This window comes from Myotis nattereri, assembly GCF_964212035.1.
Source record: "Myotis nattereri genome assembly, chromosome: 21".
Lineage (NCBI taxonomy): Eukaryota > Metazoa > Chordata > Mammalia > Chiroptera > Vespertilionidae > Myotis > Myotis nattereri.
In genome coordinates this window covers 12,519,891-12,532,816 of record NC_138097.1, presented here as the reverse complement: position 1 = coordinate 12,532,816, position 12,926 = coordinate 12,519,891, and the positions used below count along the sequence as shown (strand labels likewise).

General features: G+C 44.9%; 1 protein-coding gene across 1 annotated transcript in view; it reads left to right on the top strand.

Annotated features, from left to right (window-relative positions):
- NR2F2 (nuclear receptor subfamily 2 group F member 2) overlaps positions 1 to 12,926 on the top strand; it is a gene marked incomplete at its 5' end in the record, with an annotated part of 198,670 nt that overhangs the window by 147,619 nt on the left and 38,125 nt on the right. The window contains one exon of the mRNA XM_081114759.1: positions 9,577 to 9,676. The remainder of the gene's footprint in view (positions 1 to 9,576; positions 9,677 to 12,926) is intronic.

Genomic DNA, 12,926 nt, shown 5'->3' with positions numbered 1-12,926 from the left:
ATGTTTCTGTCTCTTTCCCTCACTTTCCTCTCTGAAATCAATAAAAATATTTTTTTTAAAAGAAAAGAAAATTAGTTCCTTCAGAACAAAACTGTCTCTCCAATGCATAGAACAGTTCCTGCACACAGTAGGTGTTCAGTAACTATTTGTCTCAAGGAGAGCCTTTTTCCCGTCCTACTATGTGTTTACACCAATCGTCTGACTTAAGGAAGGGTGCATGCCCAATAGAAAATACGCAGCCCTAGCCGGTTTTGGCTCAGTGGATAGAGTGTTGGCCTGCGGACTGAAGGGTCCCGGGTTCGATTCTGGTCAAGGGCACATGCCTAGGTTGCAGCTCAATCCCCAGTTGGGGGCGTGCAGGAGGCAGCTGGTCAATGATTCTCTCTCATCATTGATGTTTCTCTCTCCCTCTCCCTTTTTCTTCCTCTCTGAAATCAATAAAAAATACATTTTTTTAAAAAGAAAAAGAAAATGCACAAAGGAGATCGGGTTTTGATCATGGCAAAGAAAGTGCTCAGACGAATTAAAGCGCCATTTGCAGTGCCCATGCCCTGCGCCTCTTACTGCCCGAACAGGGGCCATCTGGTGATGTTAAAAGGTAACAAATTGAAAACGAATAAGAGCGAATGGTTCTCTAAAACAGCGTATAATCTACCTGTGGAATTCGCTGCCGCGGGATATTATTGAGGCAAATAGAGCAGCAAGATTCAAGAGCGGATTAGACATGTATGTGAATAGGAATAATGTTGGCAGGCCCACTCACTGGGTTAAAGAGTTACCAGGCATGTCCCCCATCCTGGGCTCCGGGGCATAACTGTTCAGCAGCCAGGGCGAGGAAGGAATTTCTCCTGCCATAAAGCATTGCAGATCCTGGCCAGATGCGTGGTGGCTATTTCTTTCTTTCTCTGTGTGTGTGTGTGTGTGTGTGTGTGTGTGTGTGTTTTGTGTGCGCTCATTGGTAACATAGGCAGAGACCACTGCCCAAGGAACATTCCTGTGTGGATGGGCTTGAACATGGCATTTCTGTCTTCTTGTTGCACAATCCTCAATTGGTAGGGAATCATGCAAAGCCTTTTGGGATTCGTGCCTAAAAAGACTGTAAATATCACAAAGCAGAAATAGTCAAAATAGCGTGCTTCTTGCTGATCATGGAAATATTTCACTCCCGGCCTGTGTGGCTCAGTGATTGAGCATCAACCTATGAACTGGGAGGTCATGATTGGATTCCCGGTCAGGGCACATGCCCGGGCTGCGGGCTCCATCCCCAGTGTGGGGCGTGCAGGAGGCAGCCGATCCATGATTCTCTCTCATCATGGATATTTCTATCTCTCTCTCCCTCTCTTTTCCTCTCTGAAATCAATAAAAATATTATTTTTAAAGAACATTCTGTAAAAGGTAGAGCAAAAGGGAAATTTAAGTCACAACCTCAAGCCAGCAGTGTATCCGAAAGATTTCAAAGATCCCTGAATAAAAGTAAATAGATATCCCAGAAAATGTTGTACAGATGTTAATAGATGTGTTTTTATTTTCTGGAGAGACAGAGATGAGAGAGAGAGAGAGAGAGAGAGAGAGAGAGAGAGAGAGAATAGATGCCATTAATATTTTCAAATACGTCTCACACACACAAAAATAGCTAAGAACCACTAGTCTGGGGCCCAGTCCACGGGAAAAGTCTCAACTCATTCAGAACAATGTGCTCCCCATATGCGTGTAAGATTCGCTTCCTTATATTGACGGCATCATATGAATGAGACCCTCTCCATGTAAGATCATGCACATAGCATCACATTCCCACCCCGAGAACAGAACTTACAACATATGAGTGTTGCTTCAAATAGCTAACCTGTCATTCCATTAGCTGGCCTTCGACACGCCTTTTCAAGCCGGGCGACTTTCTCTCGCTGAGCTTTCCTACTTACTCTTCCCTGGGATGATCGTAAAGTAGAACTTGGCAGATTTTCCTTGGTGCGTGCGGAGTTGGTTTTGGTTAGGGTTTTGGTGGTGGCGGTTAATGTTTGATTTTTACTTCAAGTGAACCACGTAGCCAGAGGAATTACAAGTTAAGCGTGTCAGCTCCGTAGTCCATCAGGATTGGGTCAAAGTTCAAAGGAGCAGGGTAATCTCTTTGTGACTCTCTTTCCTCATCTGTAAAATGGGGATAGAATAAATCTGGCTTACTCTGGTGAGCAGATTAAAGGAAACAGTGAGTATGAAGTATTTGACCCACTAGCAATCACAGATTAAGTAGATAATACGTTACCTATTTGTAACCACATATTTGTAACCATTAGGAATATATATATATATATATATATATATATATATATATAATATATAGTATATATATATTACATGTAATATATATATACTATATATTATATATATATATATATATATCCCATTTCCATATTATTACATCGTGCACATAGCAATCAACATCAGGAAACTGTTTTGTAGTTCCATTTCCCATCTTGTTAGGTTCCTATTTAGTTTCTAGTTACTGTAAACAATAGCTCAATGAACATCTTTGTGCATCATTTTTGGTCCCGAGAATGGGTGCCCAGGAGTACAACTGGTTGGTCCCGGGTTGTAAAAAGTGTTCAGGCTCTTTATACACACTGCCGGAAATGGTATTGCCAGCATACCCTGCCCCAGCCATGGGAGTTTCAGTTTCACCGTGCATGGGTGAACAATGGAAATTGCTATCTACCAGGAATGAAAAGGGGAGAAAAAAATAACAGAAATAGCAAGTAAGCTTTTGTGTTTCCAGATCTCGAAAAAAGAAATTGTGTGAATGGTGCAAATGTCTATTCCTTTAACATCAGCCAGTTTCCTTCCAAACGATTATTGTCCTCAACTTCGAAACGCAGTCCTCAGTCACATCGTGTGGTTCCCTGGCGAGGGAAGCCACTGGGGGGGAGTGGTGGATGCCTCCTGGTTTCCTGGCAGATGGCCAGCGATCCCGGGAAGGCCGGCGACCCAGCTGCCCGCCCCCCGCATGGGGACAGTGCACGCAGGCCATTCCCAGAGGAGATGGGCCCGTGAAGCTAATACATAAATATTTTCTTGCCAGGTGAGATCATTAGAATGACACGGCCCACCTCTGACCACAGAACATAGACGGTGTAACCCAATGCGGCCGAGCCCTGAGCTCTGAGAGGGCTAATCCCAGGACGAGCAGTTGGTTGGGCAGCTTTGCCAGAGACCCGAATAATACCTGGTTTTGTGGGAAGAAAACAAAAAAAGGAAAGAAAAGAAAGAGAACACCTTGGCCTTTGGTTGTGAATTCACTGCAAGTGAAAGGCGAGGGACTGACGAGGCTGCATGGACATTTTCTCACTGGAGACCGCGTAGGGGCTTTTCCCCACCCTTCCCACACAATGTCCTTCTGCCCCTTCTTTCTCTTGTTTTCTTTTTTTTTGGTTATTGTTGTTATTGTTACTGTTGTTGCTGTTGTTGTTAATTCTCTCCCGAGGATATTTTTCTATTGATTTTTTTAGAGGAGTGGAAGGGGTGGGGAGAGACGGAGAGAGAGAAACATCGATGTGAGAGAGACACATTGATGTGAAGAGACACATCAATTGGTTGACTTCCCCAGGCTCCCCAGCCAGGGATGGGGATGGAGCCTGCAACCTGGACATGTGCCCTTGACCAGAATTGAACCCAGGACCCTTCAGGGGTTTGGCTCTATCCACTGAGCCAAACCGGCCAGAGCTGATCCCTTCTTTCTCTTGACACAGTTCTGAGGAGCCCCCACACATTTGACATCTGTGTGGCCATGTTCTAATAAGACACCTGATCTCCCTCCTCATCCGCTTCGAAGTCTCCGGTGAGAAATCTCGTGTAAGTTGCTGTCACTTCTGAACCTAGTTCAGCTCCTCTCCCAGCTCAGTTACAATGGAGTCCTCCCGGAAAAGGCACAAACCGTGGTTGCGCTCTTTCTACATTTGCGGGTGGCGTGGCATCATTGGCTGAAGTCCAGATTCTAGTGCTGCCTGAGCAGGCGGAGACGATTAATCACTCCTCCCATGACGTCTGGTCCTGGCGCTGTGGCTCTCTGCACATCTGGGTAAGCAGCACACCTGGATGCAGATGGGATGACTCAGCTTCCCATCACTTGCTAGCTGTGTGACCTTCTGCAAGCAATCGACCTCTCTGAGCCTCGCAGTTTCCTTTGTTAAAGGGAGATTGTAGCACCCGCCTTGTAGACTTCCTCTGAGGAAAGGGCTGGGGAGGTTTTGGTGTCCTCATACGGGCACACACACGCGCGTGTAAATACTTGAGTTACTGAACATCAGCTCCATCGTTATAAAGCAGGTGATTTCTGAAAAGTCAGTCAAGAAGTAAGCCCGGCCAGCGTGGCTCAGTGGTTGAGCATCGAGCTGTGAACGAGGAGCTCAAGGTTCGATTCCCGGTCAGGGCACATGCCCGGGTTGCCAGCTCGATCCCCAGTAGAGGGGCGTGCAGGAGGCAGCCAATCCATGACTCTCTCATCATTGATGTTTGTCTCTCTCCCTCTCCCTTCCCCTCTGAAATCAATAAAAAATATATTAAAATGAGAAAGAAAGGAGAGAAACATATTTCCCTCTCCAACCAGAAAAAGCAATTAAATGCCCAATATGGACTGTTCCTGGGAGTGGATGTGTTTAATGGGTGAAAGGCTTGACCATTAGAGACCTCTGATCTGCCATTCCTAAGAAGGGCCCAGGGAATATATTTTTAAATTGAGTGGAAGATAAAATGCAAGAACCAGTGTATCCATTCAGAAACCACTTTTTTGTCCATTTTCAGGAGCCTCCCGATTGCGTCATGCCTCTTAAGGGGCCCAGTCTGCTTAACAGCACTTATTGAAACCCTCCCTGTGCACAGCATTGATTTATGATCGGACTGATTAAAGCAATGGGGTCTGAAGCAATAATGATTTCAATTATAGAACTCTCACCAGTGCGCATTATTCTGACGTGTTCCCCATTCTGTATTCACTGCATAAGGGGGTGTGGGTAGGTGATGTCACTTTCAAAAGGCTCCGGACACAGTTACTATTAGAAAGGAAGTACAGGCAGGACTGATGCACCCTTTTTGATGGAGTCAGTGTATTGTGTGTGTGTGTGTGTGTGTGTGTGTGTTTTTGTTTTTTTATATTTTTATTGATTTCAGGGGGAAATAGAAACATGAATGATGAGAATCACTGATCAGCTGCTTCCTGCACACCCCACACTGGGGATCGAGCCCGCAACCCGGGCTTGTGCCCTGACCCGGAATCGAGTCATGACCTCCCGGTTCATAGATCGATGCTCAACATGAGCCACGCTGGATGCGCCCAAAACTCACTTTTTATTAACAAACTATCTTTATTCCATTTCATAAACACTTAATGGAAATCTATTATATGTTGAGTACCAGGTGCCAGGCATTGCGAAGGCAAAATAACAGTATTCATCATCCAGCATCAGGGAACTGACGATCAAGCGTTTCTATACATGAGTTATGAAGAATTTCAGGCAGAAGAAAATAAGGAGAAACACACCCTAATAATGGGGCTCAACCTACCACATTGAGTTATATTCTTCAGGCAAATGACTTCGTCCCTATGCCCCACTCTGACACCCTGTTGTAATTTGAGGACCACTCCCATGGATACGTATGGTCATATAAGGTACATTATTACCATTAAAACTCCCACAACAGGCCGGCATGGCTCAGTGGTTGAGCGTCAGCCTATGAACCAGAAGGTCCCTGGTTCGATTCAGGTCAGGTCACACGTCTGGGTTGCAGGCTTGATCCCCAGTGTGGGACGTGCCAGAGGCAGCTGATCAATGATTCTCTCTCATCATGGATGTTTCTATCTCTCTCCCTATCCTTTCCTCTCCAAAATTAATAAAAATTTATTTAAAAAAAAAAAAAGACTCCCAGCAGCAACTGGCTAATGGTCCCTGGGACTGAAATTAGCCACCTGTGCAACTCAGCACAGTGACTGGCAGGTCCTGCACAGCACAGCACATGCCCATGCCTTTGACATAGCGCAAACCCCACGAACTGGCGTGACAGGCCAAGGTCGACAGACACTCAAGTTCATATTCGTACCTTTACCAACTAGTAGAACGTTCAAGCTCACCATAGATATATTTCAAATAATAGCTACTGTGAATAGACATTTTCCGTGACCTTGTAAATCAATAGTGTTCAATAACCTGAACTGAAACTATAAATGGTAAGGGGGCCCATTAAAGAAGAAATCAGTTAGATCCTCTATTTTTTTTAATGTGGTATTCCAGAAAGCTGCCTCTGGACATAACTACAGAAAATTAACACAATAAGTAAAGCATTCGGGACACATATTAACTGACGACACTAATAAAAACCAAATGGGCCTGGATTCTGCTCCTCTGGGACAGGGGGCAGATCAAATAAACAGCAGACGAGGAATGGGGAGTCCAGGATAATTGATTTGAAGCTATAATAACACGGAAACCTCCCACCAACTAAAAACAAAAAAAAATATTTAAAAAAATCCAGATTTGTATCTTCACTTCCGGAAAGACAGAAAAAAAAAAACACAAAACTCTATTTGCTTCCGGAAAGACAGAAGAAAACAGCTTTGTCACGGCCTAAGTGTGAGACCAATAAGGGTGTTTTTCAGGCTAACAGATTGGAAACACGAGGGCGCGCTGAGAAGGAAGTCTTTAAATGCCCGGCTGATGACTACAGCGACTCTTTTATTGTAACACCAACATGAGGAGTCTTTCCAGCCCCCCTCCCCTGAGGAAGACAGAGCCATGGTCCCTCAGGATGTGAGCCAGTGATGCTTGGCATTCACGGCCAAGGCCACGCCTGACAGAGGAGGAAGCAGGGGGAGGCGGGGCAGAGGCAGGGGGAGTGGGGGTCCTTTAGAAGTGCACCCCATTGGATCAATCCTACAGTTCTTGCCTTAGCCGGTGTGGCTCAGTGGATAGAGCATCAGCCCGAGGACTGAAGGCTTCCGGGTTCGATTCCGGTCAAGGGCACATACCACATTGCAGGTTCCCCTGCCCTGATCGGGGCACGTGCAGGAGGCAGCCAATCAATATGTTTCTCTCACATCAATGTTCCTCTCTGCCTCTCTCTCTCTCCTCCACTCTCCCTAAAAATCAGTGGGAAAATATCCTCGGGTGAGGATTCACCGGAAAAAAAAAATTCTTGAGCATGTTTGGGGTTAACTCTCCATAGAAAGTTACAGGAGAAAAAGCTGTGTTCTTTCCATGTAGTTACCTACAATGCGGCCCCTGTTCCTGCCCTCACACCCAGCCAGGCGCCCGCAGGTCCTCTTAGCACACCCGCTAGGTGCCGCCTGTCCTACCAAACGCCTGACACTGACTCGCAAGCTCACATCGTGCTTGCAAGGCTGGTGGCAACCCTCCGTGTAGAGATGAGGACACGAAGCTCGGACGATACAGAGATGTGTCCCTGCTCCCACCTGATGAGGTCTGGCCCACCGCAAGGCCCCTCACCCTTCCCCCTTCCCGTAGGTCACCTGGCACGAAGGCTGACTGCGCCCTGATTCTCTCCTCAATCTGTTCACATATTGTTCTAACCCAGGGGTCCTCAAACTACGGCCCACGGGCCACATGCAAATACAAATATTGTGTTTGTTCCCCTTTTGTTTTTTTTACTTCAAAATAAGATATGTGCAGTGTGCATAGGAATTTGTTCATAGTTTTTTTTTAAACTATAGTCCGGCCCTCCAACGGTCTGAGGGACAGTGAACTGGCCCCCCCTGTTTAAAATGTTTGAGGATCCCTGTAACCAGTCCAGCCCATGGAGCCGATCTTGCCTGCGCGGCATAGTCAAAATCAAACAGGTTATTTTTGCTTTGGGCTGGCAAAAAGTCAGCCGATTCATGGGAAGTGATCATTTCTATGTGAGAAAATAGTTTGGCATTTTGTTAAAATGCAAATATATTAAAAAAAACCGGAGTTTTAAGTTGGCAGAATAGAGCCTTGCAGTTGCATCTGAGCTACAAATCAAACCACTGTGCTTCAGATCTGTAATGTGCTGGTCTGAGCAGGGGAAGTGGGCCTTTCTATAGTACAGCAGACGGGTTTCAACTAGACAACTAGACAAGAAGCGTCCGTGGGCACGTGACGGGTTTTCTGTCTAGAGATAGGGCACTCATAGTAAAAGGGTCAGATTTGTTAATACTGGGCAGAAGGGCTGTGCCCCCCGGGAGATAAACAGGAGCCCAGTGACCAGAAGATTCAGGGAGGGTGATTAAAATCTGAGGCCAAAACCACATTCTAAACGCCAGAATTTTTCAGGCCCTGGCTGGGTAGCCCATGGGTTAGAGCATTGTCTCAATACGCCAAGGTTTCAGGTTTGATCGCCGGTCAGGGCACATACAGGGATCAATCATTAAATGCATCCATAAGTGAAACAACAAATCGATGTGTGTGACTCTCTCAAATCGATTAAAAATAATTTTTTTTAAAGAATAAACCTTTGAAAAATAACCAAAACTTCTCAGAAACACATTGTAATCATGCCATGATACTTGGTAGTGAAATATTGGAGGCATTCTGAGGAAAGAATATTTTTAAACAATTTGCAAGTTCTAATCTTTTGCTGTAAGATGGGGGGAAATGAAGAAATTATATAATTTGGAGGAAGGGGACAAATGTATCATCTGCAGGTGACCATATTTACTTAGATGGCTAGAATCAACAGGCAAACTCTTTGAATAAGAAACCAGTAAAGTGGCAAATAGAAAATAAAAATGCCTAAGTGAGTGCCTCTCCTCAGCAAACACTTATAAAATTTAATAGAGAAACTCTGTTCACAATAGCAGTGAATAAATTTAAGACGATATTGAGAATTTGAGACTCTACTCCATGGGGAAACGACAACTGCACAGAAGTTTATATGGAAAGAGAAATGAAAAGGCATGCTTTATTTCTACATGAGAAAACTCAATGTTAAAAGACCTCAAATTCCCACATATTCATGTATAAATTGTATTCTCTTATATTTTGGATTTGATGAGTTCTTCTGGATTAACAAATAGGGAGTACAATCCAGAAAGTTCATTGTACTGAGGAAGAATTTGCATTACTAGATACAAAAGCATCTTCTTAAATTATAACAAAAAGAGAGGGTTTTGGCCAAAGAAGTGATGAGACCCAAAAGATGTTGAAATAAAATTTAAATACAAGGAAATGGGCCCAATGGCATACACTATTTAGGTCAGTAAGAAAAAGAGATTTTAGAAAAGAGATTCTTATTTAACAAAGACTAGAATAAATTTCAAATAATTAAGAAATTTAAATTTTTAAAACAAAACAAAACAAAGAGCCACGCCCGACTGGCTTGACTCAGTGATTGAGCGTCAACTTATGAACCAGGAGGTCACAGTTCGATTCCCGGTCAGGGCACAAGCCCGGGTTACGGGCTCGACCCCCAGTGTGGGGCGTGCAGGAGGCAGCCAGTCAATGATTTTCTCTCATCGTGGATGTTTCTGTCTCTCCCTCTGAACTCAATAAAAATATATTTTTAAAATGTGTATATATATATGTATTTTTTTCTCTTCTGTGTTTTAAATCCTAGGTGGTGAGAGTGTGGAAACATACAGAAGGCTGCCCGCAGAGAATGCTACCAGAGAGATTGAGACCAAAGTGAAACCCAGGCCACGGGCCTTCTCAACCTCGTGAGTCGATGCCTTCTCCTTATTCTGGCTTTTTATTTTATTTCATTTTTAGTGTTTACTTTTGGGGGGAAGGCTGTTCTCGAAAACTTTGCAGCTCCCAGCACCATTTTCTCTCCGCCCCTCCTGTGAGTGACAGAGCAAAGTGTCCCAACAATACCGAATGCATTTCGTGTCAGGGGCCTGTGGGTCAGCAGGGTTATTAATAAACATCGCCTCTTGTTCTAATTTCGGTCCCGTCTCCTCCTGCCCTGCTTTCTCTTTCGCACCTCGTGCTGCCTGACCCCTTTCCCCGTCTTTCTGATACAAAAATGCAACCTTCCTTCCAAGCCCACGGCTGGCGCGTTTCCCGTGGCGCTGCTCTCGTGTTGTTGTGGGTGCTGTGGAGCTTTCATGGGGCATTTAAACGTGGGTGAGATGCTCAGTGTCCTAAATCGATTCGATGCAGGCTGATATGATACTGGGATCTGACGTGTGCCGGAGGGTGGAGGGAATAAGTAAAATGGAGACAAAATGTGGATGAGCGTGGGGGGCAGGGGGTGGGGGGGTATCCCGTGTTTTTTTTTAAAGAATTTCTGTTCAAATAGATTCATGGACCACAAAATGAGCCAAATTTGAGAGGCAACTGCGATCAGCCCTCGTAAAAGGAAGCAAGGTTGGGCAGCGGAGGCAGCTTTGAATTTTATTATTTTCTTTTAGGTTTTCATAAAACAAAGAGAATTTAAAGAGTTGATCACGTACGTTTGGATGTGTATACCAATTTTGTTACCCGATTTAGAGCTTGACTTACATCCTAAACTTCTATTTAGAGTAAGTCTTGTTTTTTTGTTTTGTTTTGTTTTTGCTGATGGTATCACACAAGTAGAAGTGGCCGGCCCTGGCCAGTTTGGCTCAGTGGATAGAGCGTCAGCCATCGGACTGAAGAGTCACAGGCTCTGTTCCAGTCAAGGGCATGTACCTCGGTTGCAGGCTCAATTTCCAGCTCTGATCAGGGCGCATGAGGGAGGCAACCAATGGATGTGTCTCTCTCACATCGATGTCTCTCTCTCTCTCTCTCTCTCTCTGTCTCTCCCTCTCTCTTCCACTCTCTCTAAAAAAAATCAATGGAAAAATATCCTCGGGTGAGGATTGAAAGAAAAAAAAGAAGTGGCCACATTGTCACCGGTACCAAATTCTTACACACACACACACACACACACACACACACACACACGCTCCTTAAAGCCCTGAACTTTATACAGATCCTGTCCAATGTTTTTTCACTTTGACATTTTCCAACTGCAGTTTCAAATCGGAGATAACTGTGAACTGAGAAAAGTCAACTCCTACACGCGCGCGTGCGCACACACACACACACACACATTTGCATGTGCTTTTCCCTGATTGTTTAAACTTCAGTTCTTCCTGTCTTCTAATAAACACAAAACTGCATCCCCTACCTGAGAGCGCTCAGGAAGTTTCAAGTACCAAAAAGCAGCTTTAAAAAAAAAAATATGGGAAAATAGGCAACAGGAAATGCGTGGTTCTTGGTTGAATTAATCATACTTTTCAGATTCACCTGTTGTGCTCTTTCCCACTCGCAAACGCATTTTCTTTTTTTTTTTAATATATTTTATTGATTTTTTACAGAGAGGAAGGGAGAGAGATAGAGAGTTAGAAACATCGATGAGAGAGAAACCTCGATCAGCTGCCTCCTGCACATCTCCTCCTTGGGATGTGCCCGCAACCCAGGTACATGCCCTTGACCGGAATCGAACCTGGGACCTTTCAGTCCGCAGGCCGACGCTCTATCCACTGAGCCAAACCGGTTTTGGCAACGCATTATTTCTGTAATGGGACCCAGCCCACCTTTCTTAGCACAAGGGGAAGTCACCTCGAGTGATGTCATCTTTGAACACAGGGTTCATTCTAGTCTGAGCTACAGCCCTGTATTGAAGAAATAGGAAAAAATAAAGAAATGACAAGGAATTTAATTTATTCAGAAGAAAGAGAGTTTCCTATATCTGAATTCATTATCCTGAAACATAATCGTTTTCTAGCATGAACAGAAATTACGCCTGGCTTTTGGTCTTCCCCAAACTAAGAAAGAAAAGCAATGTGACTTGGAATGAATTATGCATTTGACTTGTTGAAACGGTCACCCCTTCCCGGCACAGAGAGGCAGGGATCCTAAACGCAGCTGAAACCTCCACTGCAACCAGCCGTCCATCCGCCTTGGCGAGTGTCTGATTCCGTTCCTTGCTCACTCTTTTTTTTCCTCCTTTTCGAACAGCTCATTATTACCTTTCCATAACAACCATCAAGGGGTGGCTGTACTTTTAAATGTGTTCTGTGGGTCTATGGCAGGGGTGGGCAAACTTTTTGACTCGAGGGCCACAATGGGTTCTTAAACTGGACCAGAGGGCCGGAACAAAAGCATGGATGGAGTGTTTGTGTGAACTAATATAAATTCAAAGTAAACATCATTGCATAAAAGGGTACGGTCTTTTTTCTTTTTTAGTTTTATTCATTTCAAACGGGCCGGATCCGGCCCACGGGCCGTAGTTCGCCCACGGCTGGTCTAGGGCCATTTGTCATTCATGGGAGAATATGTAATTAAGTCCCTTTTTTTAAGGCAGCGGTTCTCAACCTGTGGGTCACGACCCCTTTGGGGGTCGAACGACCCTTTCACAGGGGTCGCCTAAATACACCCTGCATATCAGATATTTACATGACGATTCATAACAGTAGCAACATCACAGTTATGAAGTAGCAACAAAAATAATTTTATGGGGGTCACCACAACATGAGGAGCTGTATTAGAGGGTCACGGCATTAGGAGGGTTGAGAACCACTGCTTTAAGGGCGGTATTTTTGCTTCTGTACATAGGCTTACAAGAGTGTGGACATACGAGGTTGTAGTGGGAAAGAAGACTGGAAGGAGAAGGAGGAAGAGGAGGAGGAGGAGGAAGCTTTAATTGAGTGCCTACTGTGTACCACATGGGATGACTTCTGCATCATTTATTCATAGAGCCTTTCTGCTACGCTCCGTGTCTCGCACATCTTTACTGATGGTGTTTGTATAGCATCGCAGTGAAGAAGATGTTGTGAGCCTTAGCCGGTGTGGCTCAGTGGATAGAGCATCGGTCTGCGGACTGGAGAGGCCCAGGTTTGATTCTGGTCCAGGGCACTTACCTCGGTTGCAGGCTCCTCCCTGGCCCCGGCCCTGGTCAGGGATTGTGCAGGAGGCAACCAATCGATGTGTTTCTTGCAC